This window comes from Erithacus rubecula (genome assembly GCF_903797595.1).
Source record: "Erithacus rubecula genome assembly, chromosome: 15".
Classification (NCBI taxonomy): domain Eukaryota; kingdom Metazoa; phylum Chordata; class Aves; order Passeriformes; family Muscicapidae; genus Erithacus; species Erithacus rubecula.
In genome coordinates, this window is record NC_136667.1 from 7,493,296 (window position 1) to 7,516,609 (window position 23,314).

A 23,314-nucleotide genomic window follows, 5' to 3' on the forward strand; every position below is an offset into this window, starting at 1 on the left:
AAATCATAGCATTTGCTTTTGAACACTTGCAGCTAAATAAAACCCAGCACAACAGCTTTCCCGTGCTGTGGAAAGCTGTTCTGAGATTTTTGCAACCTGGCTTAAAATTTTCAGCAACCAAAAAACCCGAGTGAATGTGGTAGAAACAGCATTTCCTGGTCATAAGGCGGCGTGGGAATGTCTACAGAGTCAAAGGCAAGGAGCTTTTTATTTAGAGAGGCATTGCACATAAATAAATGTTTGCTAAACAAGCCTTTCCCTGGGCATTACCCCTCCTGCCTTCCAGCAGGGAGAGTTGTGTGCCTGTTTGCACAGCTCCCTGGGTCCTTGGAGCTCTCCCATCCTCCAGTGGAGCCGTGGCCCTGAAGCTGATTTTCCATGTGGGATTTGCTGTAGCGATGCAGAACGGCTGCCTGCAGCTCTGCCCCTGCTCCCACCTGAGCAAACAGATTTTGTGCTGCCAGAAGGGAAGGAGAAGTCATATGGTGACACCTCTTGTGAGGTTTGCTGTGGAGCTAATTGTCCCTGGACAGAGTGGTTAAACCCCACTGTGGGGTAGCCTGGATTTGAGCACCTGGGCTCAGCTCTGCAATTTGGGCAGGAGCCCAAAAGGTGGAATTGGAGCTCACTAACTACTGTTATGAAAAGATCTGTGCAATTTTACAAAGGGCAACTGAGGACAAAGATATTTCCCGTTGTAGATCACTGTTGTGCACAACATTTTGTTGTTTTTGCAAAGTGTTCATATATATCGAGTGCTTTTCCAGACATAAGGTAGATGTGACAACTCACCCCTCCACTGCTGCTCCTGCTCCTGGGGCTGCATTGCTCCTGAGGAATTTGAGCCATTCTAGAGGCTGCCCCAAAATCCACTGCACACAGTGTGCTCCTGGGTACCTGTGCATGGCTTGGCCCTGCTGCTCTCCTGTTGGGATCTGTGACCAGGCTCTGCTCCTTCCCTCCCTCTCTCTCTGCCTCCCACCTTGCCTCACAGAGGGAGACTTCTGCAAATTGAAATAGCTGGAGATCAAATGAAGTCCAGTGAAAGCACTGGGGGTCTTTCTGCTGCCTGCCTGACTCCTGCCTGCTTTGGGCTTGGTTTCCACCCTCATTGCACCTTTCTTGGCAGGGCTGCTGTAACCAGACTTTATGAAGAATGAGCTTGATTTAGGCAGGGACCATGTCCCTCTGCTCTGGAGCATGGAGAGGAAACCTTGCTGTGACTGCCTATGCAGCCCAGCTGAAATGAGCTCCAGGTGGAGGACAAAGCACCACCTATCCTGCAGAAGAGGGAGAATGAAAGAAAACCCTAAACCCCTTGGCTCATTGAATTCAGTAGCTTTTATTCTCATGATTGTCTAGATTTGGAGCATGTGTAGATTCCTGAGGGAAAGTAAATTAAACTCTGAAAAATAAAAAAATCCATTCCTTAGAATGGCTCATAAAAATATCTTCTAACAGGAGTGCAATTTCTGCCTTTGTGTCCTCTGGAGCTAAATGATCAGCCATATTATGGGCTGTGCTTCGTTACCCAAGAACATTGCAGCAACGAGCTGGAATAATGAGTGCAAAGCTTCATTCAGAGGATGGCTGAGCTCCTCAGAGCTTCAAAAGACCAGGTTTATTAATGAGAAATACTGAAACTTCCTTATTTAAGAAACTTATATATTTTAGGATGGTTCTGAAAATTACAGTTAAATCAGCTGAGATGTCAGACATAAAAAGAGACTGTATGATTCCCACTAATACCCTGTGAGCTGTGTCTGTCTTGGCTGCCCTTCCTGGCAGTCAGCATTTCACAGTTCTCATTTCCAAACAGCCAGCTTTGGCTTTATGTGGGAGATGTCTCCACTAGCAGTGGGAGCAGAAATTACTGTCATTCTAGCAGCAAAATGTAAAGAATGTAATCAACTTTGCAAGCTTTAAAATCCTTCCTGGACAGGTGGAGTGGTAGTACCCATCAAACTGTTCTCATCTCTTTTAGCTTCTTAACATTGGTTTTTTGAGCACCATGCAACCCACAAGAACAAGAGCAATATCCATTTCCACTGCATGAGGCTGCCAGGCTGCTTTGTTCACGTGAGCTATTGTGTACAGAAAGATTCAGTTTGCCCTTATCTCCTGTGTCCTCTCTGAGCCAAAGTATTGACATCAGTTTTCAAAAAAATAAATTTTATCTTTGCAGAAATGAATTTATATGTATCTTTAAATGAATTCTTGTAAGCAATCTTTCATGAAAGGCTTTGAAGCATATCATGAGCTAACTGGCTTTGTTCCCTTTCTTCAGACAAACTGACATTAAGGAACTTCAGGCTTCACACTGACAGATCTTGTGACATTTGTGCTCTCTCACTGAGCACTGTGGACATAATTTTTTCCATTCTGGGATTAGTTCTACTTTACCAAATCACTCAAAGATGATCACTTGTACCTTGTGTCCAGTATGACTTCAAATTCCCTGGTCTATAATTCCCACAAAGTACTTGATTAACTTCTGAGGAATTCTGTACAACATTGTTCCTAACTCCTCAAAGCAATTTAGCAAGACTTGCTGCCTTCACAGTATTAATGTTCTCTCAATGTTGCATTCTGATGATAAACCCTATTTTAAATAAATAAGCTCACAACACTGAGTATGCATTTTGATCACACTAATACTGATCTCCCATGCATTAATATGAATGAGCAGGATTAGCATGGCAAAATTTGCAATTTCTTTGAGTGCTGGAAATCCAAGTCAGACTAAAGTGTTAAAATTTTGCCTCAGCTAATTCATCCTTAAACATTTTTTTCCCTAAGTTATAGCCAAGCATACAAATGCAGTCAAAGGCCAAGAGCCTGAAATGTAATTTAGAAGTTCAAATTTTCATTATGTAAGTCAGAATTGTGATAATTTGCTGGCATTTTTCATTCTTATTTTCCCAAAAGGTTGAATTTGGAGTTGTTGGTGGAGGGAAGTTGTTTAGGTTTTGTAAATTTTGTTGCTGATGGCGGTTTTGCTTTTTTTTGTTTGTTTGTTTGAAATTGAAACATGTTAGGAGCTGGCAGGGTTTGCAGTGTGGGATGCATGTGGATGGTTCAGCCTGGAAATAAGGAGATGGAGCAGAAATTTCCACCTTTACCTACCTGAGGTGTGGGGCATAAGGAAAGAAAACAAAGGTTCATCTGGAAGATACAAACTGAGGAGCCACTTCTCACCTCATTCATTTTGTGGTTCTATGAATTAAGCAGGTATTTGTGTGCTGTGCAGTGGCTCTAGACATCCTTCAAGAATGACTTACAAAACATCAGGAATGACAAATTGTCTGTGTCCCAAGGGCAGTGGGAAGGAGGAAGTGCTGGGTGTGCTGCTCACAGCCAGGCTGTGCTGGGGACAGGGCACCTGTGGTCTGTCAGCTTCTCCACCCCAGCCTGCAGAAGTGCTCCTGCAGGGACCTGGGTTTTCAGGGGTGTCTTGCTTTCATGGCTTGTGTAGGTTATAAACCCCTTCTCCAATGGAAACATCTGCCAAACTTCTGGAAACTAAAGTGACAAATGGTGTTTTTTTCCTTCTTCTCTTTAAAATATCCTTCTTTGAAACTCTAAGCAGCTGCAGTCTCCTTACCCAAGTAACTTAATTGTCAATTCTCTGGTGAGCCAAGCTGTCCTCTTTAGGTCATTGCAATGAGGAAACAGCTTTGTCAGAGCATCATCCCTCCCAGGTGAATGCCATGGCATTGGCAGCTCAGGAAGGGAAGGGGCTTTGTTAGTGCAGCTCTCTGTGCATCACTGCACTTCCCACTGCCCTGACACTGATGTACCAGGGGTTTCTCTGGCACTTGGGAGTTAATGCATGTGGAGCTGGAAACTGGAAGATACCACAAACTGTATTTGCTCCCAGAACTCTCCTTTGGCTGATTTGCTCCCTTCTCCCTTTGAGTATACATTAACTTTTGTTATCAAATATACATCAAAGCCTTGTGTGTTGTTACCACCCACAAATATTCTCTATCATTATTAAACAAATGAGATGCAATTGCTGGTTGCAGTTAGTGAGAGCTGCCCAGCTGGAGAGAAAGCAGTGGGGAAAGACTAGAAGTCTGTCCTTTTTTTGTGTCCTGGTTACTGTGCTAGGGACAGTGGATAATTAGGACATGGATTTCCTTGACATCCCATCTCAGACTATGCTGTCTGAAAGCACACATCTCCCTTGGGGTCTGCAGCAGAAGTAGGAACACAGAGCAGATGCTGGCTCTGCAGCAGGCTGGCTCTCTGCTCCCTGCCCAGGTGACTTTGACCTTTTATTTGATGTTTTCAAGTTGTGATACTGCTTGTCTGCAGGGCTGGGGCTGATCCTGGAACTGAGGATAGGCTGGGGAGCCAGAGCTGTGCCACTTTTCCATGAGGGAGCAGAGTGCAGGGCATTTAAAATGACTTTCAGGGATACTGCCTGTGCATCTTGTGTGGATGCCAGTGCCTGCAGCCTCAGCAAGGGGCTGCACATGCCTTAAATCAATATATTATGATTTCACCCCAACTGTGTCATTTTGACTTTCCACGTGTTTCTGCAGAACCAATTATATGCATATATATATATATATGAATAAATTCAACTCCCTAGGCTGTTGCTGGGAGCTTAAGCTACTTGGAAATCCTATTTTCAGAAAGAAACAACACAGGAACAAGAAAATTCAAATGCTGAGATCTGTTCTGGTGCTTTCAAGCACCAGGAGTGTTGGCTCCTACAGAAACAGTTTTGGGGGGCTCTAGGGTGGCACTGCTCATGCAAAACCTACTAAACAAGTTTCTCCCTCTCTGATTTTCTCCAGTGAGGAAGTGCTGCAAGCTTCTTTCCTGCTCCAGGAAGAATCAGCTGCTGAGAATGGCTGGCTGCTGCCTCCAGCCCCTGTTGTTTGTTCAGAAGGCTGAAAGAGACCTGTGAGGAGGAGGAGGAGGATGCACATGCTTGTCTTTCTTCCTTTCTGTGTTGGTGCATTTGGGTTTTGCAGCAGCTCTTGTGGGTTCCAGGATTGCAGGGGAATGGACAAGTGCTGCAACCTCTTAGTAAAGCCTCTCTGGATGCTGTGTAACTCTTCATAGAAAAGTGAAATACTTACAGGCGCCATTAAAATGCTGAAGGCACCAAGTATTTGTGGTGTTGACCTCCCATGATGTTGTGGTTTGACACTGGCCAAATGCCAGGCACCCATGGAAGCCTTTTGCTCACCCTCTCCTGCTACAGTTGGGCAGAGGAGAGGAAAAACAAAATTAACAAAGGGCTCATGAGCTGAGATGAAGACAGGGAGAAAACATTCTAAGGGCAAAACAGGTTCAGATTTAAAGGTGTAGGTTAAATTTATTATTAACAGAGTCAGAGGAGGATAATGAGAAGCAAAATAAACCTTTAAAATAAAAAAAACCCCACTCTCCCTCTTCCCAGGGATGCCTTGCCACCCCTGGAAAAAGCTGCCCATGTGCTGTTTTGATTTTATTCTTAAATATGTCATCCCAGAGGCATTGCAACCTCTCTAATTGATCCAGCAGCACATCCATCTTCAGAGCAATCAGAGATTGGCTCTGTTGGACATAGTCTAAGCTTCCAGCAACTCATCACAGAATTCACCTCTGTGACCCCCCTGCTACCAAAAACCAGGCTGTGCCAAATCAACACATGATTTTGTAAAAAATACTTTGTGTTATTCCAACATGCAGAGAATTACCAGGCTCCCCATGACAGAGCAGCCCTGCTGCATCCAGGCTGCTGCCTGCTGAAAGGAACCTCTGTGCTTGGAGGTTCCCTGGCAACCAAGGTGGCATATCTGGTCCCCTTTTCTTTTTAATATTAATTTAGCTTTGTATTTAAAGGGGAAATGCTGGGAAATGCACAATGTGAGGCATTAGTGGGTTAGTCAGTGGGATTTATTTGCTTGCCGTAGTGGCAGTCTGCAGGCACAGTGAGGTTTCTCCAGTTTCTTTCATGATGGGTCAGAGTCAAGCCCTGGGTTTCTCTGGCATTTGGGGACTGGGGACCTCCAGCCCTGGCTGAGCTAGCAGGTGGTTTTGTGCTTCCAGCCCATGCAGTGAGAGGTCAGGCATCTGTACAGATTTTGGAGGGATGGGGATGCAGCAAAGATCCTGCATTGCCTCTGGGCACCTTTGCAATCCATGACTGGCAGAAATCCTGTGGGATTAAATTCTCACTTTTTCAGTGGGGAAAACCCCACTGCAGAGGAGGTAATGCTGTGCCTCCATCCCTCCTTCACTTTCTGCTGACTCAGTCATGCCAGATTGTCTCCACATTTCCAGGCAAAGGGCACGAAAAGCAAATTTGCAGCTACTGTGGGGACAAGCCAAGGCTGCAGCAGTGCAGATTTACCAGTCAGGGTGGCAGGGCAGCTCCCAAACCCCTGAGTCTGTTAGAAGAGGCTCTCCATGTCCTCAGGAGGATCCATAATCATGAGGAAGACTTTGCTGGTGGGGGCCCAGCTTCTCAGTGGACTGATGTCTCTGAGTTTTGCAGCTTGTTCCCCCTCTCCCCTTGTCAGGACAACCATAACCTCGACTGCTTGTTATGAGTGTGTGAGTGACCACACCACCAGACAAAGGCAATTTGGGATGCTGTTATTCAGACAGCACTGTGTGAACTCAGGAAATTGGACCATGGGGTGAGAAAGCAAAGCTCTTGCTCAGTGGGAAGCAGTGGGGAATACAGCTTAAAGAAAGAGGAAAAACAGGTAAAGAGTCTGTTATTTCCTGGTGCTGAATTCCTGCTGAAGAAGCAGAGCTGAAAGCATGCAAAGTGGTCATAAACTGGTGCAAAAACTTTCCAGTTCATTGCTTTTCTGGAAACTGCCTAATCCACTAATGACACGAGGGTAGGGGAAAGCACTCTGCCTTTCCCAAAGCTGAGATGGATTTTGTGATACTTGATTGTAATTTTCAGCTGCTCTAAATATTAGTGATATTTGGAGGTAAGATGGTAACATTTTTCAATAGAGGGATTTTAGACAGCAAACTGTAAAAGATAGCATATTATTAACTTGGCACTAATATGAATTGACAATCAGATTAAATTTGCCAAACCCTGGAATTTGTGAGCATTGCTAAAACATATGCAAGCTGGAATAACCCTTGAGAATTATAGTTATGCTTCCACCCTCCCCTTTTGGAAGGGGAGTGTGTGCCTGGGTATTGACAGCAGTTCAGTAGAGGAAGAAATTGCCATTTTGATGCTGCACTGACACCTGAGGAAGAAATGAAACAGGGTGCTGAAGGTGCCCAAGGGCAGGGGAAGCAGGAGAAATGCAAAGTGTGCTGGGCTACCTGTGCTGGTGTCTGTAGGTGCCTTGCTGTACTTCTTCCTTCTAATCAAGGCTGTTGTTGGTTTGCTTCAGGCTGGGATTGAGGGTTTGTGTTATATGAAGAAGAGAGTGAATTTCTCTGGATTATAGCTTATAATGTGAGTGGAGAATATGCAAGGTCACACAGGGGCACTGCAGCAGAAATCAGGATAAATCTGTGGTCTCCTCAATCCCAGCACTACTCCCAACAGCAAGGAATGTGGGGGGAAAGGGCACACAGAGATTTTCAAGTCAAATGAAATTATCCAAATGCTTATGCACTGGGCTCATAGCAGGGAGAGTTTCTACACCCCCAGTATAACCAGTGTGAAGCTCTAAGGAGCAGCAGCCTGGGCCATCTCCCTTTTTCACTGAGCTGAACAGCAGTAAAAACCTCACAGCAAGAAAAGGGATTTGCATGATGAAACTTTAAACATCTCCAATCCTTCACCTGGAGGGGTATACAGGATTATAATGAGATCTAAGTTTAAAAAATCTAGTTTATACTTAAGTTTAATTTTTAATTAAAATATGCTTTTCGGATTTCTACTGATAACTCTCAGGTGGATCATGAGACCCTGGAAAAGGCACTAATTTTGTGCACTTTTATATTTGTTAATCATACTGACAAATTCTCCCAAGCTGTTATTGAATGAGTTCATAAAGGTAACCACCTACATGAATGTGGGATCTAAATCTCATTTGCTGAAGAGAGTGGAAAAAAATATTCCTGATCTGAATGGGAAGAGCATTGGGCAGGTAGAGGGACTGCTGCTCTGGGAAGCACTTTGCTCAATGCCTGCTCACAGATAATGATTTTGCTGCCAGGGCTTTTTGGATTAGATGTATGAAATCAATCAATTTATGTGATGCTGGCAAGAATTTTAGTCTGAATATGATCACCCAAAAGTGATTTTGCTATGTCTCATTCTGTGGGTTTTCAGAGGTGCTTTTTAGAGGTGTGAATTTACTGGTCACTGTCAGTACAAATTGCATCATCTCTGGTGAGAAGGTTTGCTGGCAAAACAATCCCAGCAAACTGCCTCTGATGGTGGCTGGTGGAGGGATTAAGCAGATGAGGTAAAGCACTTGGACTCATTTTCCTCCACTACTTATAAATTCATGCCAACATCCTGTAAGGATCTCATATGATTTCAGTTCATGAGCTCACATGGCATTAATCACAGAGCCTTTCAACGTGTCACCAATACATATTTTTATACATATATATATTACAGCCCTCTTAATCAGCCATCATTCCATAGGAACCCAGAGCCTGTCTATTCAAGAAAGTGGATATATTCTTTTTCTGTCTTCAAAACAGAAGAGGAGATATTGGAAGACCTGTAGGAGACAGTACTCCTGTGGAGGAGCAGGTGTTTATTCTCAAAGAAGCTGCCCCCAAATGGTCTTAAGTAACTGGCAAAAAACCCCTACTCAGTTACTCTCTCATCATTGCATTTCAGGAGGATTTCATTAATTTGTGATGTGAGGCTCTAAACACATGATTATCAACACAGAAATAATATCATATTTCAGATAATATCCATCACACTTCTGAATGTAAAACCTTAAGCTGCTGAGAGGTAAGGAATATGTGGCAATTATGTAGTGAATCTCTTTGCTACTGGAAAGATTTTCATGTTGGGTTTGAGAGAGGAAATGTTTGTTTAGCTCCTTTGATCTGCAGGTGCTGAGTTGCCTTCAAGTGGGAATAGCCATTGCTAGCTGCTTTAGAATTTCAAGAAGCATTTGGTCCAGAAAGGTACTAGAGATAAATCCTCTGTGTTTCAAAGTGTAGATAATGCACAGATGCAGTAGGAGACTCCACTGCTGCTCCCTGAAGGACTGGGCGAGGCTATCAGAACATCATAGAGGAATTTGAAAATGGGCATTGAAATGTATTTGTTCTGTCACTTTTGAGGAATATTTGATGAAGCTCGTTTGATTTGATTGTTTCATTACTGTGTGAGCTCGTTTATCTGATTATGGTATTGGCCACTTTCTCATTGTATTGAATTTTAATCGTCCCAAGATTAATTAGATGTGCATAAAGAGCAGCTGTGAGAGATGTGAACCTTTTGTTCTGGATTTCTTTTTTCTACTGTTTTGAGAAGAAAGAGATGAGAGATAGCTGAGTGCAATCACAGTGCAGTCATGCTCTTGATTAACAACATAATTAGTTAAAAATCTGAAAGTTTTGCAGGGAATATCTCCACTTGATATTAGGGCTCTGAATTGACTAGAGAGAAAGAACGTGTTCGGATTTTGCTTTATTATTTATAAACATGATTGACTGTTTTAATAACAAAACTTGTCTTTTATTTTTCAATACGAAAGTCAGTTAATAATCAATGAAAAGACAAATGAGGAAGGTATGTTGGTTTTACTGCTGTTACATTAACCCCAAAAGGGAAAGTTTGGTTTCCACTCACAGCTATTTTGCTGATGGGGTAGCTCTAGTTCTTTTAATGTGCACCCAGTTCAATGGCTGTGCATCCAGTTTGATGTTTCATGGAGATGCAGACAGAAAAGCACTTTTTTTTCTTTTTTTTTTTTAATCTGGGGATTAGGACCTCTTTGAAAAATTCAATTTAGGTGGGTACTTTGAATAGGAGCAGATAGAGTAGGGATGGTGCAGGCAGGAGAGTACAGACCTGGGTGGAAGTGGCTGGGGATGCAAGTGAGGCTGTTGTCTTTTTAGCTAAGGCTTAAAATGTATACTTTGTCTTTTTTTACAAAAAAGCCTATTGTTTTTCTTATTTAGCTGTTAAAATAATGAAAAAAAATCTCCCAGGCTAAAACTGGTAAGAAAAGAACAAGGTTTTAATGAAGATTTTTCTGATAAATCTTCCTACTTTAATTAAAAAAAAATTACCAATTAACATTTGAAAAGGCTTGTTTTCACATTTTATACATTATGTATAAAAAAATGAAACAACAAAAGAAAAAGAGCATTTTGATGGCTATTATTTGTGAATACTCTGTTTGCTTTCCAAAGATAACTCACAGGATAGAGAACTGCAAGAGATCTCTTATTTACATTTTATGTAATTATATGCTTTTACTTTCAGCTTTAAGCAGAATAACCTTAAAAATGTCCTTTAAGCCTGTGGGATGGCACAAACATGATAGCACCAAATCTTTGTGAGCTCACAAAGTATGTGTTTACTGTTCTGGAAGTTTATGCTTCCAGATTTAAGTATCTCCACTCCAAAATATATCCTGTAAAAACTGAATTCTGCTGGTGCATCTGCAAGTTTGCAGTGCTTCCTTACAACCACCTGGCAGTTTTAACTTATCAAATTCCACTTAGCAGCACTGCTGAGAATCATAAAAAATAGTAGACTAGAAAGTTAGCAAACTTATTTTGTCATGCAAGGGAAACTATTATTTTCAACATCTTGAGAAAATCTGTGTCGGCTATAATTACTTCCTCAAAAATGTTGATTTTTTTTTTTTTATTTTATTTTTTTTAATGAAAAGTAGTTTGATTTGTTGATGTTGTTGTTGTTCCATACATTTTCAGTGCCCATAAATCCCAAGGGGTTTCATGGGGAACAGATCCATTCTTTTCCAGCAGGACTTGGGGAGGACAAGAGTGAGGATTTGGGCTCAGGAAAAGCCACACCAGTTTGATTCTGCTCTGGTGTTGTTGATGCTTTGTTTTGAAGCCTTTTCTCTACCCCAGTGTGCTGAAGCACAACACAGAGGGCTTGTCTTATTCATGCTGGATGTCTGATAATTAGAAATTAGCTGTGCTTGCATCTACTTCTTGGTGGGCTCATAAAAATTCCAGTTAGCTCTGAACAGCCCCTCAGTATGCAGAAATTCTTCAGTGCACCATCTGCTCAGGGCTTGAGGACATCTGCAAGTTACCTTTCTGTGGCAAGGATATCTGTGAGCTGAGTGTCTGCAGCATCCCTAACTAGCTGGAACATTTCAAAGCCGACTACTGGTGAGAATGCAAAGGGGATTCTTGCACAAAATGAATGTGTGCTATGAAATAAATTACTGGGACAGACTTGCAACTGTTTACCTTCTGTTCAGCTTGTTGCTACTGAATTAATTTTGGAAACATGGTAATTTCATTCTGCTAAAACTAATGTATGCATGGGATGTGTTTTTATAGCTTTAAATCATCTGAGAACACTTACTTTTCTTAATTTATCACCTGCTTTCTAAAAATCTTAATTTGTAATTTTTCAACTGTGCAATCAAAAACTTATTATTGAAAAAGCTGTCACTCAAAACTTCCTCCTTCCCTCTTGTGATGTGCAAAATGAGTTCTCTATCAAATGTGCTTGTGTAATTCACTGGGACCAATCCTGTCCCAGATCTGATCTGGCTTTCACAGCTGTAAAGCCTGAGATATTCCTCTGAATATTCACAGCAAATTATCTGATCAGCTGTTATCCAGCCTCCTGATGGCAGAACCAGAATGTAATGACTGTTGGGTGGATTTACAGTTGGCTGCTAAATAGCCTCCTTTTAAAATTGTTGTCCTGAAAAGGTGTAGTCATGTAATGCAGGAGCTGAGCTGAGCTGAGCTGAGCTGAGCTGAGCTGAGCTGAGCTGAGGATGCCCTGTCTGTAAGGCTCTGAAAGGCCCCTCTTATATTTCCCTTTCATCAAGCAGAGAGAGCAGATCATTTGAGCTCTGTAATCTGTTGCTGTTGATAGCTGACCTAATTTCTGAGTGCAGAAATGGCTTAGTAGCAATCCCATCTCTTTGATAAAGGAGGTGAATAGAAGTGGTGTGTTGTTGAATGGCCTCTGTCAGGAAGGTCAGCGAGTTCTTAAGGGAAAATGTTTGATAGATGCTACTAAATTTATAAGGCTTCTGCCTATTGCTTATTGACAGATTCTAAAATGGAATTATTTTCTCTTAAGCTGGAAGGTCATTTCCAATACGTGTCTTGGCTCTAAACTCAAATTGAATGCCAAGAGTGGAATCGAAAATGTTGAAAGTCTTCCTGTGCTGCACTAACAAAAAACAAACCAATAAAGGGAGCACATTTAACAAAGCTCACAAATGTCAGAATACAACTTCAGGACATATCCACATCCATGACTAAGACTTTACTCTGTGCTTGCTCATATTGCACAGCTGATAGACAGAGAGGCAAATTGAGCCTCACTGACATCCTTTATCTATTTAAAGTAATTGCTTCCAATACATTGCATGGGAAAGCAAAGTGGATGTATAATTAGACATATCCCTTGGTGGAAAGTCAGTCTATAGGCTTGGATGTTTCTTTATTTTTAACATCCCCAATGCCATCTGGAGGTTATTCTAACCCCCAAAAGTAAGACAGCTCTAAAACAGCTTCAACAGGGCTGGGCCCTGAGGTTCAATTATCATGCCTGGTGTCATGTCATAACTCATTAATTTTCAGAAATATAATTTTTAATGTAATACAGCAGGCATAAATATTTTCTCCATTTGATGAGGGAGGGATTAGAACACAATGGGAGCAGAGCTGTACTTGGAGTGGCCTTTTTGGACACATGGGTGAGATGCCTGCTCATTAAGGGAGCAGCCAATGGCTGCCATGGCTGATCATGGCTGATCTCTGGGAGGCATTTTTCTCTGATTCTCCAAGCTGTAAAAATAGCCCCCATGAGCCTGGGTTCAGACTTCCTTCTGCATTTGCACAAAGTGAAATAAGAAATTTGCTATTACAGTACAGAAGGTAAAATGGGGTAATGCATTTTGCCTCAGTGTATGTGTATACACTTCTAGAAAATGCCCTGCAAAGTTTTTAGTGGCTTTCTCTCTGTGTCTATTCTACTGGCCCTAAACATCCTCTTATCTTGCTACCCATTCCAGGGATGCTACATTTAGTATTACTGTGTTGGATTTGGAAAGTACCAAGAGACATTTGGACATTCCCTGTTTCTTGACTCTGTCTCTGATACCTTCACAAAGATGTAGCCTCCTTTCCCCCTGCTTCTGCAGCTCCCTGTAGATGCTCAATGCACTCAGCAGTAATGGCCATGGGACAGATGGCCTGAGGGACAGTCCAGTGCATGTCACCCAAGGGTCTGTACTCAGCCTTCCTGCCCCTTGTGCCCCATGGATGGTGTTTAATAGCAAACAGCCTTTGCAGCATTCATGGGTCAGCTCACCTTCTTTCCAATGAGACTGGTGACTTGGAAAGCCCTTATTGAGAGTGATAATGCATTCTGGAAGATGGATGGAGAAATTCTTGCTATACATAATACATGTTTCTCCCCAAGGACAAAGCCTAAAGTAATTCTAGTAGGATGCCAATAATGGAGATGTGATGGAAATTCCCACCTTGAATTCAGATCCACAGTTCCATTGAGCAGCTGGAGACTCCTGGAAGAGGACAGGCTGGAATTTCCTGGTGGATGTTATGCTGAGTACTGCCAGGATGGGTCTTGGGGCAAGGTGGCTGTAGTGCAGTGCCTCAGCTGGCTGTGTGACTGGAATCAACCCTCTTGGGACCTGCAGCCTTCTGTGGTTCTGTTCAGCAGCTGCACCCAAGCTCCTCTCTGATTTACCAAAACCTGCCTGCCTCTTATAGGCAGACTTTGAAAAAGTGAAGGGACAATCATGACCAGACAGCTGTAAAAACTTCCTAGTGAGCAATATAATACTCGAGTAGTCTGAGGAGGTGGTTAAGGACAGATGAGACATGTCACAGGCAGGGTTCAGCTGTTCCTGCCCCAGGCAAGAAAATGTATGAGCTGGACCTCTGAGGTGCCTCCCAGCCCTGTTTCCTGTCAGGTCTGCCCTTTAGGCTCACCTGGCACTGCTGGTGCTCCCAGGTGGCCTCTCAGCCTCAGGGCCCCTCACTCTGCTCAGCACAAGAGCACTTGAAAGCTGCATGGCACGCTCAGCCCCAGGGGTCTGCCTGGGTCAGAGATGCCTTAGTAGAGTAAACCAGGAGGAATTTTCCATACAAATAACATGCCCAGGACTGAGCAGCCTGGTGGCCCTGTGTCCCTCAGCACAGGATTAAAAGCTGCCCTTGCAGTGCAGGGTGGGGTGAGGAGTTATCAGAGCAGTAGGGTCTCACAGTTCCCAACCCACTGAAAGGCAGCGTTTGAGGACAGCAGGTGGGATGGCATTTTCTCATCCCACACTCAGAGAGCACTTTGAGGGACAAGAAGAGCTCAATGAGATGCAGCACCTTTTTCATAAAAACTGCAGGAGGCACAAACTGGCTGCTTTTCTTTGTGTTCAGTCACCAGGATGAGCAACTCACTCAGGCATCAGCTTTTGTCCCCAGAGTGGCTTGCCAGCCTGTGAATGGAATTGCTGATTTACTCCCACACAAGAGTGAGTTTCTGTGCCACAAAGTGCCAATAAGCACTAATTAGCCCAGTTCATGTGCAGTGACTTCAGTTTGATGCCAAGGCCCATTTCCTTTGTCCTTTATAAATCCTCTTTGAGTGCCAGGGCTCCTAGTCAGGGCTCTTCACCCTGCCACAGCCCCACCAAATGGAGAGTCCCTCCAAGCTCTGCCATTGCTGCCTGCCATGTGGAATTAGTAATTCCCCTTGTATCACCCCAGGTTAAAAGCCTTTTTGCTTGTCTTGGTAACTTCTATTGCAATAGAAATACACACATTCACTGTCCCCACCAAAGGAAAGGGAAGTTGTACTGGGCTGGTGAGAAATGCTGCCCACAGGGTTGGGTTGTAATGAAAGAAAACTGCTTTTTCCAGGCTGCTTGGACTCCAGGCTTTGATTCCTCATTGCTGTGCTGCAGAAAAGGCTTGTGTGCAATCTGACATCTGGCTACAAGTAGTTTCCAAACAGGTCTGTGACTTGGGTCAGGAGAGCTCTTTGGTTCTTTGCTCTTTTTCTGGTGTCTATTTTAATGGACTTCAGGGTGCAGATTTTTTTTTTTTTCTCCTTGGTTATCAGCATTGCCAGGAGTAAAATAATTTTTGATGAAAACACTGATTTGAGGCAGGCATGCTAAGACCAATGTCAGGCTGCTGCTGGCACCTAGATTCAATTTTGCCTTCTATGAAATACAGATTTCATAAAATGCTCCATGACTTCTCTGAGCTGTTTCAATTATCTTAAACCAGTTTTGAAAAAATATTTCATCATCTTCAGTCAGTCAATTTTCTTGACTTTTTGACCCTTAAATCAAATCTGTTGTTTCCAAATTAGTTGGCACAGAACAAAAACACAATACTGGCAAATTAGCTGCCTTACAGAAGCAGTGGGCAAAATTCCTGTTTGCAGTACAAATCTGGAGCAAATTTAGTGGCTTTATGCCAGATCTGAACTGAAAGCAAAAGGGGGCTGTTTATTTTGATGCCAAATTATATATAAATGTTGTACAAATTGTGTCCTTGCAAGAACATCACTCTTTCTACAGACACAAATATTTACATGATGACTATATAGCAGATAAACTGTGGCACTAAACTTTCAGGCATTTGTACTGGAACAGCCACTTAACATACTTTGATTCTAAATGATGCTGCCCTTGTAAGTCTTTGCACCTCATTGTTTTTATGGCCAACTTGTCATTTTTGTAGATAGCTATAAATATGACTATAATGTATCTACAAGGACACAGTAATTAAATATATAATTAATTTTAAGACTGTGCAGTTTAAAGTTCTGTTCAAACTGTAGGTGATGTAATATTACATTTCAATGCTGCTTTCATTAAAGATATTACAAGGAAAAAAATCACTGAAAAGCCTCTGGCTACCTATTGGGAGAGGGGGTGTGAATTTTATTGTCCATCTAATTACTTGGCTGAAGACTCTGAGATTTAAAATCCCATTTCCCACCCCAGTAGGGATGTTAGATATTGTTTTCTGGCCCAAATCCAAGCCAAAGAGTGAGTTTCTGCATACCAACATGCCCCGGCTGCTCCAGCTGAATGTACTTCTTGCTGGTTTGTCCTGAAAATGTGGTGTAGTGTTGCTTTTGCTGTCTGCTCCAAAGGTGGGTGATGTGATAGAGTACCTGAGCAATATAATAAATGATGTGTTGCCAGTTCCTCTGCCAGGGAGCCCTGGTAGGTGCAGATTGGTAGCCTGAGGGTCTATAACTCCACCAAGCCATTACTGAACTTTTGTGGACACTGGGAGCCAAAGTGAGCCCAATGTGCAAGGGTGGATGCAGCTCAGAGGTGGCTGTGAGCTTCTGTATTGTCCAACAAACTCCAAAATCCTCTGGAAAAGCTCTGTATGATGGAAAGTGCACAATGCAGGCAAAGCCCCCTAAGTATTACTGAGAGAAAAAATGTCATATTTTAAATCAAATTTATTAACTGTCATGAAGACAAAATGTGAGAAATGGGAGTGTCAGCTGTGTGAGTGTTATATGGGCAGCTCTGAACATCTCTATCTCCATCCATGGACCAAGTGCTGCACCCAAGGGGAGGAACCTGCTGGGAACAATGCCCTGGAGATCCTTGAGCTCAGGGCAAGGCTTGCATCTCATCCCTCATTGTCCAGACAATCTGTGGGATTTGCTGTGTAGAGCAGCACAAAATTCCCAGACATTCAATCCTATTTTGCCTTTTGCCTTGTGTGTGGTGCAGGCATTGTGGTGGAGATCTGGTCAGGTTAATTGTCCCACCATGAGGGCTGCATCCACCTGCTGATTCATAAAGAAGTGAAAACAAAAACTGAACTAGACAAGAAGGAAAGAGACAAGTATTTCACATTTTCCCTCTGAAGAATAGTAATTTATTGAACATCCAAAGCTCTTAATTAGCTATATAGAACAAGCACTCCTCCCCTCCTCCAACCCCCCTTTTCAACATGGTTTCTAGAGCAAAGCAAAGGTGTGAAGTTTGTCTGGTTCTCCTCAGAGGACTAAGGCAAATTGTGTAAGATCTATTTAAACCAATTAATCTTTTCAGATGGGTCATAAATCATGTCATCAATCTATTTGATTCTACAGGCATAATCCTCAACATGCAGCTGTCTCGTGCAATAAGCCAGGGAGATGCTTGGTTGCATTCGAGAGAAATAAATTTAATTATAGACACATCATAGAGTCAAACATTTCCTGAATGTGGAATTCAATGTCTTGTCAGCCTTCCAGCAGTGAACACCATCATCAGACTTTTATGGGGAAGTAGGCTCTGTCCTGAATTAATATGTACTGGCAAACACCTTAACCAGAAAACTGTTTCCTCTTTTTTTCAAAATGTTTTTTAGTTTAAAGTTATTTTTGTCTTCAGCAGAATTACCCACAGTGTTAAATAAAACCAAGAGTGCAGTTATTATAATGTATCAGAAAAGGCAGAAATAGAGAACCTACCTGATCTACATGGCCACAGCATCACACCCAAAATACTGAAGGGAGCAGAGGGACTGGAGGTGTGCAGAGGTGCAGCAAAGCATTCCCATCCCTTGTGTGTGGCCAGAAATTCAGTATCTTGCTGTATTTAAAACCTGGTGGCTCCTTTTGGTGCTGATTGTTCTCAGCAGTTCCACCCCTCAAATGTGGGGCTGATGCCACTGGTATTTCTGGGACAGTGGGACCAGAATCACCAGTCAGCCATGGCCTGGTGTGCAGAGAGGGACACAGGGGCTCCCAGGGGGGCAGGGACAGCAGCCCTGGTGTCCACTGGGGCTTGGAGCTCCCTGTGTCCATCACAGCCCCTGCTGAACAGCAGGGACATGTTAATGCTGGCCAAGCACATTACTTTTTCTTTTTATTATTATTATGTTTCATTACTCCAGGTTATACTAAATATTCCATCATTTATAATGGAATAGTCTATAGCAAAAGCTTTAAAGGAATTTTATGCTTGGAAAATTCAGTGAAAAAGGGCAGAAAGAAAATATTGTGAAATGAGTGATGATCCCTTCCAACATTTTCTCACAATGTTTCAGTTAGGGACATGTGAGTTTTTTATCCTTTAAAGAATTTTAAAAAGTAAGTGTTTTCATTGTTCCTCCACTATAAAAGTGAGAGTCCAGCAGTGAGCAGCAAAGGTGAGATGCAGCAGAACTCCAGGGTGCTCACAGAGGCTGACCAGTGTGCTTTAGTGTTCTCAAAAGAAGGCAGCTCTACTAGTATATTCGGTATCATAAATTTGTAATGGCAGAAAACTCTTCTTTTAATAGCTTCCTTTAGTTCAGAATAAATTTTTAATCTTCACTTTTTGCAGACTTATTGTTATTAAAGCCAGTTTCACACTAGTTGGGGAGTTTCAGAGCAGCTTTGGCCCCACTTGAGGAAATAACCCACCAAATATTTAATTTTTCCCATCTTCCATAGTTTGCTTTTAAGTTGTTATGTAGTTGGAATGTCTCTGGAGCTCTAGGCTCTGGGGCTTTTTGAACCCTAACCCTAACTTGAACAGTAGGAGCCGTCTTCTGCTGAGGGAGCATTGAGGGATTGTTCTTTGCAATACTGTATTTCTATTTTAATTTTTCCTAGTAAAGAACTGTTATTCCTACTCCCACATTTTTGCCTGAGAGCCCCTTAATTTCAAAATTTTAATAATTTGGAGGAAGGGGGTTTACATTTTTCGTTTCAAAAGATGCTCCTGTCTTTCTCAGCAGACACTTGTCTTTCAAACCAAAACACTGAGGGATAGGCAATGTTTTCTGGGGAGCTCAGTCCCAATTCCCAGGGCAGGGGAGGGACATTGGGGTCACTGCTGATGAGCTGCCTTGTCCTGCACACGGGTGGGAGGGTGGCAGCTCCTCTGCATCCACCCGAGTGTGGCTGCAGCACCTCTTCTGCCACAGCAGCTGGGACAAGCTGATAAAACCAGCAAGCCCAGAAACCCAGGGGCAAAGCTCAGAGCCACATTTTGTCCAGGGTGTAATACCTGCTGCATCACTTTCCCAGACAGCCTACCAACATTATCTTTTCATATTAGATTTTAATTTAGGTTGTGGCTGCTTTTTCTAAGTGCCCTTTAAATATGCTTATAATGCAGAGTAAGGGTAGGAAATAGAGAGTTAATTACCTGTTCAACCCTCCACTGGAGTCCCATGCATCATCTGGAAAAATCTGAGTTGAAGTCAGAGGAAAGGAAAGCCAAAACACTGCTTATTGGCCTTCCTGAATATGTAGCATCTATCAGGTATAATTATTTCACCTGATATTTTTTAATATCTTGTTTCCCCCACATGCACCTGCAGTGCTGGCAGAGCTGGTGAAGGAGACCAGAACCCCACCTGTGTGTGCTGCCCATGCCATGGAAGGGAGATAACCCTGGTTCCTGAGCAGCATCAGGAGACATTGTTTTTAGATGGTATCTTTGTGTGGGGTTTGCCTCTGCCTCTGGTAACCTGGGACATCTTGCCAGAAAATTCAACTGCTTCCAATTCCTACCTTTATTTTTTTTTTTTTTTTACACACTTGGTAGCTTTCCAAGAAGACTTAAGCTTTCCCTGATGAAGCCCTCAGCAACATTCATGGTACTTTTAACTTTGGAAAAATTCTTATTACTCAAATGGTAGTTTTTAATTTATAAGAAACTAGGTATTATAAATAAAAAGTAGGTGCTAAACTAGATACTATTTCTGAAAAATAGTTTCTATGTATTTCAGTAATGGCTTAAAAGTGTTTTCAAGAGTGTCTCAACACAACAATCATTAAATCCATAGAAATATTATCTACAGATAATTTTTCTCTCTGCAGTTAATATTGAATTCTTTTTCCAAATTCTAGGTGATGCCTCCATTGTTCTGAGTGCATAAAACTGAAGACAGCACACATCAAGGTAAGATGACAGTGTTGCCTTTGATGAAGCTCTTTGACTATAATCTGTTTATCTTGAAAACAGCAAAGGTGAGCAGGTCCTGCCGTGGCAAGATGTTGTCTGACTGTAGGAGGAAATGACCATGACTGCTTGGGGACACACCAGAAACTGGGCACTGCCCACTGCTGCAGGTCACTGTCCCACAGAAATCTGGGGGATGGTATCCTCATGCACCCTCTGTAATCTCTGGGGAGGAAATCTCAGTTATCCCAGGCAACTTCAGCCTGACTGACATACAGAGGTCTCAGGCTGTCAGTGCTAAAATGTCTTCAAAATATTTGATAATTATAGATGAGAATCTCCTAACTCAAAAAGCATTGCATTTGGCCCAGAAGAAGTCTGTATTTGACCTTCTCCTGATAGGGACAGATATGTTTCTAAGAACTGAAAATGAGTTAGTTTCCTGGTATAATTAATTCTGGCTGGAATACAAGACCATCTACACTTGTCTTTGTAATGGAGGGCAGCTTGGTAACAGAAGGTGCTGCAGGGTAGTAGATGAAATATAATAAAATTTGGTAGAAACTGAAGCTACTTCACACTAAAAAAGTAGTGTTTTTATCTGGGGAAAAGGAAATTAACTCTGGGACCAGTTTGCAGAGGAGTTGTGGTCAAGTCATTATAACAGGAAATTTTCCCAAACACAGCCAGATGTATCTCACTGAATTCTGTGCTCTGGGTCCCACAGCTACAGGACTTGTGGCAGAACCTTCTTTAGACAAAAATTATATTAAAGGAGAAGCAAGAACTGTAACAAAGGGGAGAGGGGATGGTTCTGATGCTCTTTTGCACTGCGCAGCCCTTGAGAGGAGATCCTTTCTTAGTCCTGGGCTTATTTGGAGTGACAGGCTTTCATTCCAGCTTTGTCTTTATGGATGTTGGGTGCCTCAGAGCCCTGTCTTGTGATGGTTAAGTGTAAGCTGGCAGTGCCCAGAGGCCACACTGACATCTGTCCCCTCTTTTTTTGGCCCTTCCAGAGCCAAGGGAAATCCCTTCAGGCCCCAGGTTTGGCAGCTGGAGTTGCAGTGTGTGCCTGAGCAGGTACAGCACCTGGGACAGACACATCTGCCTTCAGGGCTTCATTTCAAAGTGACTTCTCAGAGGTACTTTACAGAGCTCAAGGGGAAAGTGCAGCTTTCCAGAACCCAGCTCTTTGCTTAGGGACAATCCTTGGAGTGAGATTTCAACTTTATGTGTTTGAGAACACACACTGGGGGTCAGAGTAGCTAATCAATGTTTAATTAGATCCAAGTGACTAATGTTCCAGTTTCAGTGGCACTGCATTTTGTTGCAGCAGCAGAATTTTGACCCCTAATTTGGAGGAAAATGGGAGAGTTTTTGCCTTCAAGATTACTTGGCTAATATATCAGATTCTGACTGTGAGACATACTGTTATGTATTTGCTTGTGCTTTAATTATTGCTAATTATTACCCTGCACACACACTCTCCAGTTTATCCATGCTGTGTTGGAGAAGCAGCACCAGGTAGAGCCTTTAGTGGTAACTGCTGCCTCAAAAAGAACATCTTTGGGGTACACAGACAGACTTGATCTTCTCAGTGTGTTTAGCAGGAAACTGTGCCACAGAGAAAAATGCAAGGAGAGAAAGCCATGAAGCCAGGGATTGGGCTGTGGTGGAGGTGGAAATGGAAAAATGGGTTTTCAAATGGTGATCAGGGTGCTCCATGACCTTAGAGGAGTTAGCAGGGGGTGATGGCACACACACTGTACTACCTCTGGTAGGGAGGAAGGGAGAGAACAGTATTTTATTCTGCAAATCCATTGTCAGCTTGATCAGTGTGGTGGTGCTCCCAGTATAGCAGGATGGAGAGAGAGTTCTTCTGCCAAGCAGAAACAGCAGGACCCTGCCTTGCTCCAGTTCAGTTAGAAAAGTCACCCTGTGAAGGGTGCCAGGCTGTGTCTTACACAGGCCCATTTCTGGGCCATTTCTGGGCCCATTTTCAATACCATTTCTGAAGCCAGAGGCAGCAAAACCCATGGAATCATCACATACTTGGTTACAGCCACACTCCTGGATAGATATCCAGTCACATTCCTGGCTGCACTCCGAGCCATCTGCAAGAAAACTGCCTAGCCAGTCTGGATGGAGAGAAGGAGGGGTATAAATGTGCCTAAAAGACTTCCCTCCATGCAAACAGTCACCAGCAAACACTTGGTTATTTGCAAGAAATTGCAATCTATTCACATTCTGCTCCCTTAAATTAATATGACAGATTAGCTTACAGCAATGGCTCATTGTGGGGGAAGATGTCTGGAACAGCTGCTGGGAGCAAAGTTCTCTGAAAGTCCTGCAAAAGGTTGTCCTTTGACTAGCAAAAGGCCATCTTTTGTCTGGTTTTTAGTGGGATCTTTTTGTCCATGACATTTTAGCCTGAAGACAAGCATTGTTAAATCCTCCTCCTCTGTGCTCTATCCTGGAAGTCTCATGGCAACAGAAGAGATGTAAATCAACTCCTATCTTCCCTGCAATGCATCATGTGCTTATCCCTCTTCTTGCTAAGCCCTGAGTAGTCTGGAAATTGCTGTGTGTGAAGGAAATGAGGCCTCTGAGATGTAACCAAGCTGTGCTGCTTTCAGGACAGGGCTTTGCACAGAGATGATTACCAGTGGTGCAGCAGCAATGGAGAATTATCTGCAAGGCAGTAGATTTGCCAGCTGATGGAGGCTGTAATTAAGCACCTGCATCTAGAGGCTGTTGGGAGAGACTTCTGAAAATACCTTCCAGCAAAGGTTTTTCCACCCATGAGGCAGGAACTCTCCCGTGGTTCCCTTTAGATTGAGCCTGGCTCTGAGCTGACTGGTGAGCACAGAGGGACTGAGGGAGCAGAGGCCCCATCACTGGTGACTCCACACCCTCCTTGCATGGGGCTGTGCTGGGATTTATCCTCCTGGTGTCTTTTTCTGCTCTGACTTGGCAGTTGCAGCAGATGAGGAGTTCTGCTTTCATCCCATTGGAAAAGAGGAGGGTGGAGAGCACTGCTGCAATTTCAGCCCTTTCCACTCCTCCACACCTCTGGAAATGGATCTTTATTAATGCTGTGGTCAGTTATAAGGGATTCCTTTTCATTCCCATCACTAAAACAATTCTGGTGCCTGATCAGTCACATTATTGCCCCTTATATTTAGAGCTAATTGATTCCCTGTGTTTATTTTCTCAGGCACAGAAAAAGCATCACTCATTACTGAGCAGAAGCTGCCTCCACCCTCAGCCCTGCTCTTCCTCCACCAAGATGT

At 43.0% G+C, this 23,314-nt stretch overlaps 1 long non-coding RNA gene across 1 annotated transcript; it reads left to right on the forward strand.

Annotated features, from left to right (window-relative positions):
* The first annotated feature begins 19,557 nt into the window (after window positions 1-19,557).
* On the forward strand, window positions 19,558-23,121 carry LOC306808389. Its single transcript, XR_013776017.1, has 3 exons — window positions 19,558-19,582; window positions 19,970-20,021; window positions 22,999-23,121. It is a non-coding gene; the product is annotated as an uncharacterized lncRNA (long non-coding RNA).
* The last annotated feature ends 193 nt before the right edge of the window (window positions 23,122-23,314 follow it).